Genomic DNA, 15,843 nt, shown 5'->3' on the forward strand with positions numbered 1-15,843 from the left:
TACCAGGAACTCTGGGAAGGCATGGCTGCTAAGGTGACTGAACACAGGAAGGGCATAGCGGGGACCATGCTGAGTGGGGTGTGAACACCGTGTGGGATGCATGGCCCTATGCGAGCGATGGGTTGAATAGCCCATGTGCATGGAGCACAATTGCAGTTACCTCTTTTTGGGGCAGGGCAGGAGGAGCTCATCCTGCTCCAGGGCTGTGGGGTCTGCATAAAGTCTCTGGAACAGCCTCTTATTTCAGCACATCTGGGTAACAGAGGGATAATGTCAGATCTGAGACTGTCCGCTCTTCGGGGGCAAGGACCAAAGCTTCACATAGGGGTGTGCAGCACCTGGCGCGATGGGGCCCTGATCCCTGAGAGGGGTGTTTGGGGGCCACAGAAATAAAAATAATTAACAATAATCTTCTGTAGCTGGAAGCCTTTTCTATCAAAACAAACCCCTCCGGCATGAGTGTGCGAGGGGACAGACAGACAGACTCACCGGGAGCTGAGCAGATCTCCCAGCTGCTGGGACTCAGTGTTGGGAACAGAAAGGTGACGTGTGATTAGTGCTGGAGATAAAATCTCCCCCTTGTCTGAGGTCCCTCTTCAGGGACAAAAACTGCCTTTAATGGAAAGGAAAATAAATTTTTGATTCCTGTTTTGCTGAAGAAGCAAACCAGGCCGTACAGTAGTTCTGGGGCATGGCAGGTTCCTCGCACACACAGACCTTGGCTGAGCTGCGACCGCCTTTCCCTTCAGATCTCTAGAGGGCCAGATCCTCAGCTGGTGTAAACCAGCATTGACTCCAATTGAGCTACACTGATTTATACCAGCTGGGAATGTGCCCCCATTGACTCCAGGGGAGACACACTTTCACACCAGCCGGGGATGTGGCCCAGTATATCTCACACTCAGTGTTTATACTGGTTCCCATTTCTCTCCCTTCCTCCTGGTCAGGTGCTGTCCTCAGCTCTGTTTCCTCCCAACCTGCTACGAATTAACACCCGTTCCCGGATACTCACTGTGAAGCAAAAGGCACAGAGACAGGATCATCTGGGCAGTGGGGGGAACCAATTGGGATGGAAACAGCCCAGTCTCTTTTGCTCCAGACAGAGTCTGGAGGGTACAATCCACAGTCGTTCCCTGCTCCCATCTGTCCCCTCTGCCCTGTCTGACTTCAGCAGAAGGAAAGCTCTGGTCTCACTCTCTGCTCTGATCTGCTCCTGTCTGCTCCCCAGGGTTGGATGCTCCAGCCAACCCCTCTCCCTGTTCCCAGACCCCCTGGGCTCTGTAGGACTCAGGCAGCAGAGACATCACAGCCTCTCTCTGACCTGCTCTGTCCCCTCCTCAGGTCTGATGTTCATCACCACTCCCCATTTCCTGCCTGGCGCTGCCCCCCTTCCCTGCCCCAATCACAGTATCTCTAGGGCTGGAAGATTGACAACTGAAGGGGACTGAGGAAACACCCCCCCCGTCCCATCTCACTGCCTGGGGACTGAGACAGCTCCCCGGCTGAAGGCACAGTTGGATCAGGGTGAAAGGTCACTGCGTGACTGGGGGGCCTGGGATGTTGGATGAGCCTGAACCTTTTGCCTCCATCCTGGTCTCCAGCCCCTGGTGAGAAGGACCCAGCTCCCCCAGGGGGTAATTCACCTTCTGGGCATAAAAGAGACATAATTGGGGTTTGGGCCTTGTGTGGGATCATCTGCAGAGGGGTGAATTCTTCCCTACCCCCAAAGGATACCTACCACAGGACTTCCCCACCTGCTTAGTCTCCTCCACCCCATCCTCCACACCCAGCTCCAGCCACTTCTGCCCTGACTGCTCCCGCTACCCTGCTGTCCCTGCAGAGAGGTCACTGCCAGATGGGGAAGAACACAAGGCAGTTAAGAAAGAGCATCCAGAGGTGACCTCTGAGCAGGTGGGGAGCTGGAATCAATGTGGCTAAGCAGTGGGGGAATCAGGGGAAAAGGCCAAAGAAACGTGGGACAGAAAGAAAGTCTTGTGAATAGACATTAACATATGTCTGCAAGCAGCTGAGGTCCTCAAGGGAAATCTGACAGGAGTACAAGGCAGAACAGTTTTGGAGATCAACTTTGCAGGGTATAATTGATGCAGAAGTGGATTGTCCTGGGATGGTGGCTGGGCACATTTCACCCCTGGGATGGAGTCAGCTCTGCAGACCAGCTAGACGGGGATATTTGGAGGAGCTCAGATGCTCAGGTGAGGGTCAGTCTGAGACTACCTGTTATAACCAGTGCCCAGAAAACAGCAAGGTGGAAAAGGGTAAATATTTTTTGCAATTGTTTTAAAATATTTTTTTCCCATTTTTTTTCCCTTTTCTTGGTGGGAAAATGGAAAAAAGGGAGGGAGAGGAAATCCAAAATGTGAAATCTTTAAAAAAAAAATCATGTGAAAACATGAAAATGTTCAATTTTTTAAAAAAAAATCCAATAGTTGTTTTTAAAAAACAAAACAAAAACATTTTAAACTTTTCTTTGAATAAATGGAAACTTTGGAAAAAATGAAAATGTTTGATAAAACCTCTCAACTTTCTAAAAATGGTCATTTTTAGATCACAAAATATCGATGGCTGTAATCCCGAGTGATCCCAGGTGCTGTAGTCTGACCTGCTGGCACCCTTGGATTGCAGCCATGCACTGCTTGCAGCTCAGACAATGAAGAAGAACAGGGGAAATCCCCACCATGGGAGGGTGAAGGGGAGGTCGATGATGGGATCATGAACAGTGCATAGCAGGATGTGAAGAAGAGGAACTCACCTCACCCCACCCGAGCCAGAGCTCCAGAAAGAGATATGTGAAGCAAGAGCATCTGCAGAGTGAGTTCCTCCTGCTGCACAGACCCCACAGCTGCCTCACTACACAGACTCTGAAAGGAGCAGAGAGATGGCTCCATATAGTAAAGAAATGACCAGGGGTCTTCTCTACGCTAGTGCTTTAAAAGAGACTTGAAAGGAGTCAGCTGCACAGAGCCCGCAATAGAGAGAGAGAGAGATAGATAGATCCATAGATAGATAGAAAGCTATGGCAACTGAGTTAGATTATTAGGGGATAGCCCAGCCAGTTTTGGCTGGTTTTTGGTTAGTTCAGTGTGTGGCAATAAATGGCTGCTTTCAAGGTTTACAGCTCTCTGTGTCTCCAGTGATTTCTTCCTAAAACTGTTGCCTCCAAGGATCTATCAGTTATGTATGTGGATAGACAGACTGATAGAGGATATATATGGAGCTTGATAGATAGATAAGCACAGAGACCAAGACTTTCAAAAACAATTAGAGATTTTGTGTGCACCATTTAAGCCACCTTAAAGGGGCTGATTTCCAGCTGGGGGGGCGGGGGGCTCAGTGCAGTCTGTCTGTCACTCCTTAAGGTGCCCCAAGTTGGGCTTCCAAAATCAATGGCCATTTTGGAAGGTTTGGCCAGAAGTGCTTATGCCAATTGTGCATGTGCTGAATCTGTGTGTGAGACCAGCTGTAGGGGTGTGAGGGGCTGCATCCCCACGTCCCATTCTGTCCTTGGCCCTCGGGTGAGACTGCAATCAAGGGCGATCAGTGCCAGTTGTGATGGGAATTTTGTGATAAAGCTTCTCTGACACAACCACATTGTGCAGACGCCGAGCGGCCAGGCAAGTTCTCAGCTGCCCAAACCTTCCCTGCAGGGTGAACATTTATCATTTTGTGCTGAGGCAACAGAGGCAGCTGTGTGAAAGGCACCCTGACATGTTCCCGAAACAGCTGGACTGGACACAGCATTTACCTCCATAAAACACACAACTCTTGCCACTATAATGCCTCCTGGGATGTTAAGTGGTATCAGCTAAGGGGTGAATTTATACCACTCCAGTTTTACCTGTGTAAGTCCCTGTGCACACCTGGGTCTGGTATAAGAGCCTTTTTCTGGTTTATCTTATCTTGTTTTGGAAGAAATACAAACTATAAGTCATAAATTTTCAACAGTGAGGATAATTAACCATGGGAAAAACTTACCAAGGGCTGTGGTGGATTCTTCATCACTGGCAGTTTTTAAATTAAGCATGGAAGTTTTTTCTAAAAGAGAAGCTCTAGTTCAAACCGGAGTTATTTGGGGGCAGTTCTCTGGCCTGTGTTATACAGGAGGTCAGACTATGTGATCACAGTGATCCCTTCTGGCCTTAGAATCTATGAATACACCTGACAAAAGCTCTGATTCCACAATAAGAGTGTCTCCATGGATGTTATACCAGCAAAGCTGTAACAGTTTAATTATACTTGTAAATTTCCCCATGTGTAGCAAAGCCATGGGATAAACAGCTCCTCCCATCAATGCTCTTTCTGTCCTTGTGCACCCCATGTCACTGGAGTATCTGAGCCCGTTGCAATCGTTAATGGGTTTTATCCTCACACACTCCTGAGAGGTAGGGAGGTTCATCCTCATTTCACAGATGGGGAAACTGAGGCACAGACAGACTAAGTGACTGAGCCCAGCGCTCACAGGAGTCAACAACTGAGTTAGAGATTGAACCAATGGCTTGTGATCCCCAATCCACTGCCCTAGCAACTATATTATCCTTCCTCCCTTCAGCCCCCAGCCCTCCCAAAGCCTGGGTGACGATGACCAGCCTTGTACCTGCCTGGAAGGCCAATGACCCTGGGTTATGTCAGCCAAAGCCTGGATGGGACAGGACTGGGAAACAGGGAAAATGTCAGAAACACAAGCTGGAAAATCTGCCCCAGGGGATTTAATTGATCTCACAGACAGTCTCACCCTCTATTCCTTCTGGACTAGATCCAGCCTCCCTTCCCCGGCACAAATCCCATGGCAGGCATGGCTGAATTACACCCGTCTCCCCAGCCCTGAAGGGGGTATCGATGGAGCCAGATGCTGCGGGACTAGAGAGTGACCGGCTGTTGCTCGGAAGAGGGAAGGGAGAGGAGAGTTGGTGCCATGAATAGTGGCTCCTGCTCAGTGACTCTCTGAAAAAACAGTCCAGCTGCTCCATGCAGCTGCGCAGGGAGGAAACCACAGGATGAGCCGACAGCACCCTGAGCAGCTGCAGAGTCCCCTGTGCAAATACCTCTTCCCTCGCCCAGCAGTGAGCTCTCCCCAGCCTGACCCCGAGCTAGCAGCCCAGTGAGGTTGGGGCGTATCACACACTGTGATGTGGGATTGAATAACCCACTCACACACTGCTATTTTTATCCTCACACACTAACCTGCCTCATTCTCTCTCTCTCTCTCGTCTGTTCTCATGAGGTTTCCAGGGCAGTTTATTTTCATAGTTGTGCATTTAAAGGCCAAAAGAGACCAATGGGACCATCTAGTCAGAGCGTCTGCACAGCCCAGGCCAGAGAGCCTCCCCCAGGGATCCCTGCATTGAGCTGCTAACTTCTGGCTTAGCTAGAGCATGTCTGGTAGAAAGAGACTTCTCCTCTCGGTTTAATGATTCCAAACCGGCTCACGTTTCTAAACACTACAGAGATACAGGCTCACCTGGGACTTAGACAAATGTAAGGGGACAGTTGTCCCCTTACTATAGGGTGACCAGACGTCCCGATAAAATCGGGACCGTCCCGATTTATAGCTGTTTGTCCCGCGTCCCGACCGATCTCTGGTCGGGATGCAATTTGTCCTGATATTTCGCTCTGCCAGCGGTTTTTTTTTGCTCCGCCGGCAGCAGGCAGCACTCGGCTTTTTTTTTTTTTCCCCCTCCCCCCTCCCCCTGATCTGGTCACCCTATCACCCTACCTTACTAACATTCAGTGGGGGTGTTTTGGTTGACTAGCTCCCAGTACTAAAAGAATGGGGGGAGGCCATTACTCCAGGTCAGCCTGATTGACAGGGTGGGCAGGATAATCAGGGAGTCAGGAGGCCAGGGTGGGCGTCCTCCGTGTGACCTGGAATTGCCTGGGTCAGGCAGAGTGGGGCCGAGCTAAGGAGAAACCAGGGGCCCAAGCTGAGCTGGGGAGCAGAGCTGTTCCAGCCAGAGGGGCCAGAAAAGCAGTCCAGGAAGCAGGTCAGAGTTGGGAGCAGAGTCACAGAAGCAGCCTGCAGAGCAGATCCTGTGCTGGGAGCAGAGCTGCAGCCGCAGAGCCAGGTGTGGTGAGCAACTGGGGCCAGCCAAGGGGGGATTCTGGGCAAAGGGCCCAGCGCAGAAAGACACTCCCAGACAAGGGTCCTTGCAGGCCAGACTGGGAGGGGATCTTAACCTGACTGACACTGGGAAGAAGGGTCCCACCACCCAAAGCCTGGAGGTGTGTGGCCACCATCAGAGCAAGTGTCCAATGTGCTGCATCCCTGCAGAACAGCCAGGGCCTGAGAAGGAGCCTGGGACCTACAAGGAACAGACTGTGAACTGCCCTGACGTTCCGGAGACACTGTTTGTGATGTTTCCTGCCACAGAGTGGGGTGATGTGTTTTCCTTTAACCTTTCCCATTTTTCCGTATTCTTTTTTTTTTTAAATTAATTGTTAATTAAACAACTTGTAAAAAGCAACAGAGAGTCCCGTGGCACCTTTAAGACTTACAGATGTATTGGAGCATAAGCTTTCGTGGGTGAATGCCCACTTCGTCAGACGAAAGCTTATGCTCCAATACATCTGTTAGTCTTAAAGGTGCCACAGGACTCTCTGTTGCTTTTTACAGAGCCAGACTAACACGGCTACCCCTCTGATACTAAACAACTTGTATTTGCTTTAAATTGTATGTAATGATCATGGGTCAGGGAGGTGCCCAGTGCAGAGAGAGTACCCCGGAGCGGGGACACTCTAGCCACTGTCCTAGGTGACCACAGCAGGGTTGGGGGTTGAGCCCCCTAGGAATCCTGGGCCCAGCCTTGTCGGGGTTTACGAGGACTCTGCCAGACAGGAGAGTGGAAGGGGAGTCCTCAAGGGCAAGGCATCTGGGTAAAGGAAGTGGGAGCGAGGACACAGATCCTTTCGCTAGCCCACTTCACCGGGATAGTGCAGAAGCCAGGAAAGTTGCCCACAATAGTGGGACCATTCCCCCGCTTACACAAAAGAAGGGAGACAGGGCACATGCAGACTGCAAAAAATCCTACAGCAGCGAGTCTCAGAGCCTGGGTCAGCTGACTCAGGCTCATGAGGCTTAAGCTACAGGGCTAAAAATAGCCATGCAGATTGTGACGTGTCATTCCATATTCTTTATGAAAATATGCTTATGACATGAATATGACATAACTGAGATCTGCTTTATGCAAGATGGCTCATGTGAGATATCATAGGAAAGGTTATGATTTACTGAATGCGATTATCCTATTTGTATGCAGGTGTCATTTCTGTATCAGAAATTAGGAATATTGACTATGTATTTGTATTTCAACTTTGGGTGATGCCCACTGCCAACACTTCAGGTACAACGATGGAAGATCCAGACAGGGCAGATGGCCCATGAACAAGGACAATGGACTGTAATGGAGTTTAGTCTTCCTGTGAACCTGTGGGTCGGCATGTGAAGAATGGCTGCAAGGGCCCTACAGCATCAGGTGGTCTCGTCACCTGATACTAAAACATTACCTGGGACTTGTAACTTTCCACTGTGCGGGAAGGGGGGGTCAAACTAGGACACAAAGGACTCCCGCTTTATGCAAATCCTATATAAGGGTGGGTAGTGAGGTAATCCTGGTCCACAGTTCTCCCCGGCTACCCCACCCAAGGTGACTGCTGGAAACAATTAAGACTGAACAGGGGGAAAGAACTGGGGCCGGGCTGGAATGGCGTCTGGCCTGTGAAGAAAATTATTAGAACCACTTTTAGGGTGAGAACTCACATGTAACCAGTTTCTTTTGTGTATTAAGCTTAGTTTGCGTGCTCTGTTTTATTTTCTTAGGCCTTGTCTACACTGGCAAGTTTCTGCGCAGTAAAGAAGCTTTCTGCATTGTAACTCCCGAGGTGTACACACTTAGTGCGCAGTTGCAGTGCTATTAAAAAAACCACCCCGACGAGAAGTGTACAGCTTTCTGCGCTGGCGCTACATTGCCGCGGTGCCAGCGTAGGTACCCTGGTCAATTACAGCGCTGTGATTGGCCTCTAGGAGGTGTCCCACAATGCCTGTTCTTGCCTCTCTGGTCATCGGTTTGAACTCTACTGCCCTGCCCTCAGGTGAATAGCTGTCATCCCCACCCCGTAAATTCCTTTGGAATTTTGAAAGTCCCCTTCCTGTTTTCTCAGTGATGTGTGCAGTGGTTTCAGCGCATCTTTCCAGGTGACCATGCCTGCTCCACGCACCAGGCAATCCCCTGCTTGGAGCAATGCCAAGCTGCTGGACCTCATCAGCATTTGGGGAGAGGAGGCTGTCCAGTCCCAGCTCCGCTCCAGCCATAGGAATTATGATATCTACGGACAGATTTCACAATGCATGACAGAAACGGGCCATGCCCAGGACACACTGCAGTGCAGGGTCAAAGTGAAGGAGGGAAGAGGCGAATATAATATATCTTTGGGTGTGTACTCCAAGGGAGGTGGACATCTGAGTGCTGGAGCAAGTCCCTTAAGCTGAGTCTTCCCAGAGCTGATCTGCAGTTGGGTGTGGCCCTGCCTGTGTGTGTGTTAGAGGAGGTTTTAAGAGCCTGGCTCAGCAAGACAGGTTAAAGGGGGCCTATGCTGGCAACAAAGGTAGACTAAGGGCACGTCTTCACTACCCGCTGGATCGGCGGGTAGCAATCGAACTATTGGGGATCGACTTATCGCGTCTAGTGAAGACACGATAAAATTGATCCCTGATGGCTCTGCCATTGACTCCAGAAATCCACTGTGGCAAGAGGCGGAAGCGGATGGCGGCGCAGCAGCGGTCAACTCGCCGCCATCCTTACAGCCAGGTAAGTCGACCTAAAATACGCAACTTCAGCTACGCTATTCACATAGCTGAAGTTGCGTATCTTAGGTCGACCCCGCCCGTAGTGTAGACCTAGCCTCAGTGGTATCTCAGCACATCAGGTGACTTCCCACGGGGTCCAACCTGTCACACAGACATTCCCGCTTGGGCTGGAGCCTGGGCTCTGAAACCCAGCAAGGGCAGTGAGCTTCAGAGCCTGGGGTCACTGCACACCCTCCCTGAGAGCACTGTGCCCCAAAGGAACAATGCTTCTTGCAGGGGTCTCGCTGGGCTGGATTTGCTGCAGGGAGCCACGGAGAGAGGCAGGGATCACAGTTGCCCAAAGCACAGTTTCAGAGCCATGGAAGCCTCAGGGATGGGGAGTGGATGGAGGGCAGGGGTGTAACAGCCAGGGCCGACTCTAGGCACCAGCAAAACAAGCAGGTGCTTGGGGCAGCACATTTGCAGGGGGTGGCATTCGGGCCATCCTTTTTTTTTTTTTTTAAACTCACTTCCTCCCCTCTCGCAAGGCTCCAGAAGCGGAGCCATGGAGCAGCTGGGGATCCAGCATGGGAGCTGAGAACCCACGGGACCCTGGGAGCTGTAGTTCCTTGGCTAACTCCCTGCCTATAGAGCCAGCCCTGGAGCAGGTAAAGGACTACATTTCCCAGCATTCCCTTGGCCGCTAACCACAAGAAAGGGAGGGGGAGGGAGTGGGGAAGCTGAGACCCCATGCGCTTGCCCTGGATGGGGAGCTGGCTGCTAGAAGGGGTGGCACTGTGAATGGGGGACAAGAATACCCAAGGAGTAGAAGGCTTTGCCCCAGATATCCCCTTCAGAAGACTTCCCCAGACTGGATTAGGGATACTGGTGTGACCTCACCTTGCCCCCAAAGAAGGAATTGGGTGGACCAAATGGACAGTGCACCTCTCTATCTGAAGCCTAGCAAGGGAGGTACATGGATCCCACTAGAATTTAAAATGAAAAGTAAGGGAGGGGAGGCTCTACTAGAGGGTTTGGGCAGCTTTAGATACAGTACCAGGCATGTAGGAGGATTTCCACTTCTGAGCCATGGAAGCAGAAATTGACTTTTCCTTTCCAGATTTAGCTCATATTCAGAAAGGAAATCTAGCACCTGCCTTCCAGATTTGAATACCCTCAAAATTCAGGAGTGCTCAAGCTCAATTTGGGCAGCTGTTACTTCATTTCTCCCAAATCAAATATACTGATCCACTGTAACTTGCTGTAGAAAAAGTAGGATAAAATTGAGCAAGAAATGCTTCCCAGTGGTTATTAGGACTGGAATTGCTATTTTCAACAGCCATTGCCCCCCCCCCCCTTTTTTTTTTAGTTTTATTTGTTTAAAAGGAAGATAGTGATATTGCATTGGCAAATTCCCCATAGAAACAACAAGAGTGGAACAAAAGAATAATAAAGGCATCTCAAGGTTTCCTCATTTATGTAGGACAGTCTTATAATATGCATCCAGATAGCCTCCAGTTCCACTTTACTGCAGTTCTGTAACCATATGGGAACCAGTCCTGTCTGTGTTCTGTGCACATCCAAAATTCCTGCTGAATGACCCGCCCTGGGAGCGAGTTACCAGTGACCCAGGGCTGGGGCGGCAGGAGGGTGCAGGTTGGGGGAGAGCCCAGGGCTGGGGCGGCAGGGGGGTGGGGGTAGGGCACTAGTTGGGGGGGAAAGGAGGGAGCCCAGTGCTGGGGCGGCAGTGGGTGTGGGAGGGTGGGGGGAGAACCCAGGGCTGGGGCAGCAGGAGGGTGCGGGGCAGGGGGGGAACCCAAGGCTGGGGTGGGAGGCAGCCAGAATTTTTTGTGCATGGGGCAGCAAAAAACCTAGAGCCGGCCCTGCTTCTTCCCATCCCATGGGAGGCCCATTGCAGGTCAGCACTGAGTGCTGTTACACCCCTGCCCTCGATCCACTGCCCATTCCCATCCTCGCATCCTTCCCCCCAACCTCCCTCTCCTGTCCCAGCCTGTGCAACACTTTGGGGGCATTACCGGGGAGATCGAAAGGGCTGGGTCAGGCCCCAGCCTGTGACCAGTCCCTTGGGAGCGACCCATTTAGTGTGTTGGGCATAAAGGACTCCACAGGAGCAGGCCTGGGGCCCCCGGCTCTGAAACTGGCCTTTGGGCACCTGTGATCCCTGCCTCTCTCTGTGGGTCCCTGCAGCAAATCCAGCCCAGCCAGACCCCTGCAGGAGGCTTGTTCTAACTGTGCCCCTTCAGGGCGCACTGCTCTCAGGGGGTGTGTGCAGTGAACTTGGGCTCTGAAGCTCACCCCCCTTGCTGGGTTTCAGAGCTCAAGCTCCAGCTCAAGCAGAAATGCTATTTTTAGTGCTGTAGCATAAGCCCTATGAGCCCAAGTCAGCTGACCCAAGTTCTGAGACTCGCTGCCGCAGGATTTTTTGCAGTCTGCACATGTCCTGTCTCCATTTTTTTGTCTAAGTCCCAGGTGAGCCTGTATCTCTGTAGTGTTTAGAAATGGGAGCCGGCTTGAAGTCGTTAAACCGAGAGGGGACGTCTTTCTACCAGACAGGCTCTTGCTCAGCCAGAAGTTAGCAGCTCAATGCAGGGATCCCTGCGGGAGGCTCTTTGGCCTGGCCTGTGCAGATGCGCTGACTAGATGGAACCATTGGTCCCTTCTGGCCTTTACATGTACGACTATGAAAATAAACTGCCCTAGAAACCTCATAAGAGCAGACTAAATGGAGAGAGAGCGAGAGAGGCAGGCTACCATGGGAGGACAAAAATAACATTGTGAGAGTAGGTTCTTCAATCTCACATAACGTTTGATACACCCCCGCCCTGCTGGGCTGCTAGTTCGGGGTCAGGCCTGGGGAGAGCTCATTACTGGGTGGGGGAAGAGGTGTCTGCACAGGAGGCTCTGCAGATGCTCAGGGCGCTGTCGGCTCAGCCTGTGGTTCCCTCCCTGCACAAAGCAGCTGGACTGGGTGTGCAGAAAGTCGCTGAGCAGGAGCCGCTGCTCACAACGCTGACTCTCCTCTCCCTTCCCTCTTCTGAGCATCAGCTGGTCACTTTCTAGTCCCACAGCATCTGGCTCCATTAATACCCCCTGCAGGGCTGGGGAGACGGGTCTAATTCTGTCCTGAGTGCCCTGGGGTTGGGGCCAGAGGAAGGTAGGCAGGATCTAGCCCAGTAGGAATAGTGGGTGGGACTGTCTGTGAGATCAATTAAATCCCCTGCGGCAGATTTCCCAGCTTGTGTCTCTGAGGGTTTCCCTGTTTCCCAGTCCGGTTCCATCCAGGCTCTTCCCCTCTTTGGCTGAAATAGCGCAGGGTCATTGGGCTTCCAGGAAGGTACAGACTGGTCATTGTCACCCAGGCTTTGGGAGGGCTGGGGGGAGGAAGGATGATCTAGTTGCTAGTATCAGAGGGGTAGCCGTGTTAGTCTGAATCTGTAAAAAGCAACAGAGGGTCCTGTGGCACCTTTGAGACTAACAGAAGTATTGGGAGCATAAGCTTTCGTGGGTAAGAACCTCACTTCTTCAGATGCAAGTAATGGAAATCTCTAGAGGCAGGTATATATCAGTGTGGAGATAACGAGGTTAGTTCAATCAGGGAGGGTGAGGTCAGGATTAAACAAAGACTGTGAATGGCTATCCAACTACAGAAACAGTTTCTCCTCCCTTGGTGTTCACACCTCAACTGCTAGCAGAGCACCTCACCCTCCCTGATTGAACTAACCTCGTTATCTCCACACTGATATATACCTGCCTCTAGAGATTTCCATTACTTGCATCTGAAGAAGTGAGGTTCTTACCCACGAAAGCTTATGCTCCCAATACTTCTGTTAGTCTCAAAGGTGCCACAGGACCCTCTGTTGCTAGTTGCTAGTGTAGATCACAAGTCATCAGTTCATTCCCTGACTCAGCTGTAGACTGCTGTGTGCCCTGAGCTCACTCACTTAGTCTTGCTCTCTTTCTGCCTCAGTTTCCCCACCTGCAAAATGAGGTGGAACTTCCCTACCTCTCGTTAGTGTGTGAGAATAAACTCCATTAATGACTGTGAGAAGCTCAGATACTACAATGACACGGGGTGTACAAGGACAGGCAGAGCATTGATTGGAAGAGCTGGGTTTCTCAGGGATTCTCTATATACAAGGAAATTTGGCATTATAATTAAGCCGCTCTAGCTTTGCTAGTGTAACTCCCCCGGGGACACTCTTATTGTGGAATCAGAGCCTTTGTCAGGTTTATCAATAGATTCTAAGGCTAGAAGGAACCACTGTGATCATCTAGTTTGACCTCCCCCCCCAGTATAACACAGGCCAGAGATCACCCCCAAAATAATTCCTATTTGAACTAGAGCTTCTGGATCACAGTGTCGGCCTTGCTGGGGTGATACCGCCCCCCAGATCTCCCCAGAGCCAAGAACCCCCCATCAAGGGTCTCTCCAGCCTCTCCTGTCTCACTCTGTCTCTCACAAACTCACTCAGCACCCCCAGCTCCCAGCGTGGGCTGTCCCGCACCTCCACTTCCCAGTACCACCTGCAAACCCCGCCCTCCCTACCATGATCCCTCCTGGCCACAAACCCCTCCCTCCCCACAGCAATCAGGGCCCCAGAGGGGGCAGCCAGCCCTGGAGATGGGGGGTTGTGCTGGACTATTCTGCCATCTGCAGACACAGTGAGTTCGGGGTGTTTGCAACCTGGATCCAGGGTGACGTGGACTGGGGAGAAAAACCAGAATAACCCCATTAGCCAGGGGTCAGTCAGGGACTCCACGATCCCACAGGAGAGTGATTCCTGCCAGCACAGCTGGAGTGAAGGACAGAGTGCTAAGGATGGAGGTGGCTACTGGGAGTGGCACCACTAGCCTGGATCCAGCTGTGGGCTCCGGGGAGCTCCAGGAATGTGGTTGGGCCTGGCCCCTGAGCTGGTGGGGAAGTGGGGGGAGGTGTAGTGGGGGTTGGGCTCCTTGCATCCATCCTTTCACTCCCCCCTGCACAGGATCTGTCCCTGAGAGGCACTAGGGTTCTGGGTGGCCATGGAAGGTGTCCAGGGGGTGAAGACTCTGCAGGCTGTGGAGGGAGGGCTGAGAGGGGCTGTTGGGGGAGCTGATGGGGTAGGGATGGATCATTGCTGAAGGGCCAATGGCAGATGGGGGTGGGGAGGTATCAGGACTAACCAAGGGGTGGATTGTGAGGGAGCTTCCCAGGAGTGAGACTTACAGCTCAGAGAAGCATGTTTGGGACCATACATGGCATCCAGCCCCATGGCTCTGCAGCCAGCGCCCTCCCTGCCCCGCCCACCACATGGGGACCCCACACCTCTGACAGCTCAGCTACATAATGCCGATACTGCTAACCTCAGTGCAGCGTCCGCTCAGCCCCTCGCAGCCCCACTCACCTATGTAGCTCCGAGCCCTCCTGAAATCTGCAAGGGAACACACAAAAAAACATGTTTCAGAGTAGCAACCGTGTTAGTCTGTATCCGCAAAAAGAACAGGAGTACTTGTGGTGCCTTAGAGACTAACAAATGTATTAGAGCATAAGCTTTTGTGGGCTACAGCCTACTACATGGTCAGAGGCACAGCAAACGCGGGGAACTCACTCCGACAAGAGATGCCGTTCTGGGAGTGGGGTCATTGCCAAATAGAAAGGAACGAGCGATGTGAAATGTGACATGACAACATGTCCTTTTACCTAGCCTGAACTGGAAAGAGACGGAGTTATTCCCTGTCATTTAGGTAGAGGGCTCAGTTCTGGGGGCTGCTCTGTGACCGTGCGATTGCTTTACATGTGGTTCATGGGCCTTCACTGCAAAAGGAGAAATGGCCCCACTCCCAGTTGTGTGAAGTGAGAAACAGGCCCTTCACCCAGAGATCTCTGCTAATAGCAATGACCTTCTCTCAGGGATGCCTTTATATTGTCCCAGTATTGGGGACTGGAGCAAATGTTGCTCTCAGTGATGCGTCTGTAAATCCACAATAACTCCTTATGCTTCACTGGAGCACATCTGGATTTAGAGTGGTGTCATCTAGAGCAGAATCCAGGCCTGTGAGAAGCTGGCTGTGGTGGCCCCCAGCAGACTGGGGGAATTTGAAGTGACACTAGTAGGATAAAAGTCAGGTTCAGCTTTACAAAGAATCTAACCATCATGGAAAACATGTGACTGGATCTATACAGCTCTGACATTCTCAACGCTTCTGTCTAAGGAGAATTACTAACAGCCCTTTGGAGCATCAAAGCTACACACTCCAGGTATAACTAGGGGATGGATGTGCCAATGATTGGAGCTCTGATCTGGCCTTGGCAACAAAGCATGGAAACGTGAGCCTGAGTAAGGTCTCTGATCATCTCCACGTTCAGGTAAATGGCCCAGAAGAGCCTGCACTGCAGCAGCCATCTATAGAAAGCAGCTGGCCCCTTCTCCTGCATCAGAACAATGTAATTGGCATTGGATTGTCAAAGGCCAGGTGACACCTGTCTGTCTATCCAGACATGAGAGCAGGTGACCCTGTGTCTGCTGCAGAGAGCTCTCAGCACTGTGCTGGACTGGGGTGACTCTAATGTGACTCTGATTTTGGCCCAAACTGTTCACTCAGCCCAGCCCTGTGGTGTCGGTGCTTCTGGATCTCTGCCCAAGGGCTCTATGGGGGAGGTGGATGAACTAGGGTGACCAGACGTCCCGATTTTATCGGGACCGTCCCGATATTTCCTTGTTTGTCCCGCGTCCCGACCGACATACGGTCGGGACAACCGGACAAACGAGGAAATGCCCCGGAGCCTAGAGCCCGGAAGTACTCGCACCCCCCCCCCGCCCCGCCCCCGCCCCCTCCTCCCCCGATTGGCTCCCTCCCCGAATCCCCGCCTCTTCCCCGGGCTCACCATTCCCCCTCCCTCCGCAAGCGCTAGAGGGAGGCCCGGGAGACTCAGGGGAAGCGCGGGGCCGGGGTGAGTAACAGTCCGGCCTGGCCGCGAGCAGGACTCAGTCGGGTGGTTGGGCGAGGAGGGGGGCGGCCCGCGGGGCCAGGCGGCGGCTGTTCTT

This window comes from Trachemys scripta, unplaced genomic scaffold (genome assembly GCF_013100865.1).
Source record: "Trachemys scripta elegans isolate TJP31775 unplaced genomic scaffold, CAS_Tse_1.0 scaffold_26, whole genome shotgun sequence".
Classification (NCBI taxonomy): Eukaryota; Metazoa; Chordata; order Testudines; family Emydidae; genus Trachemys; species Trachemys scripta.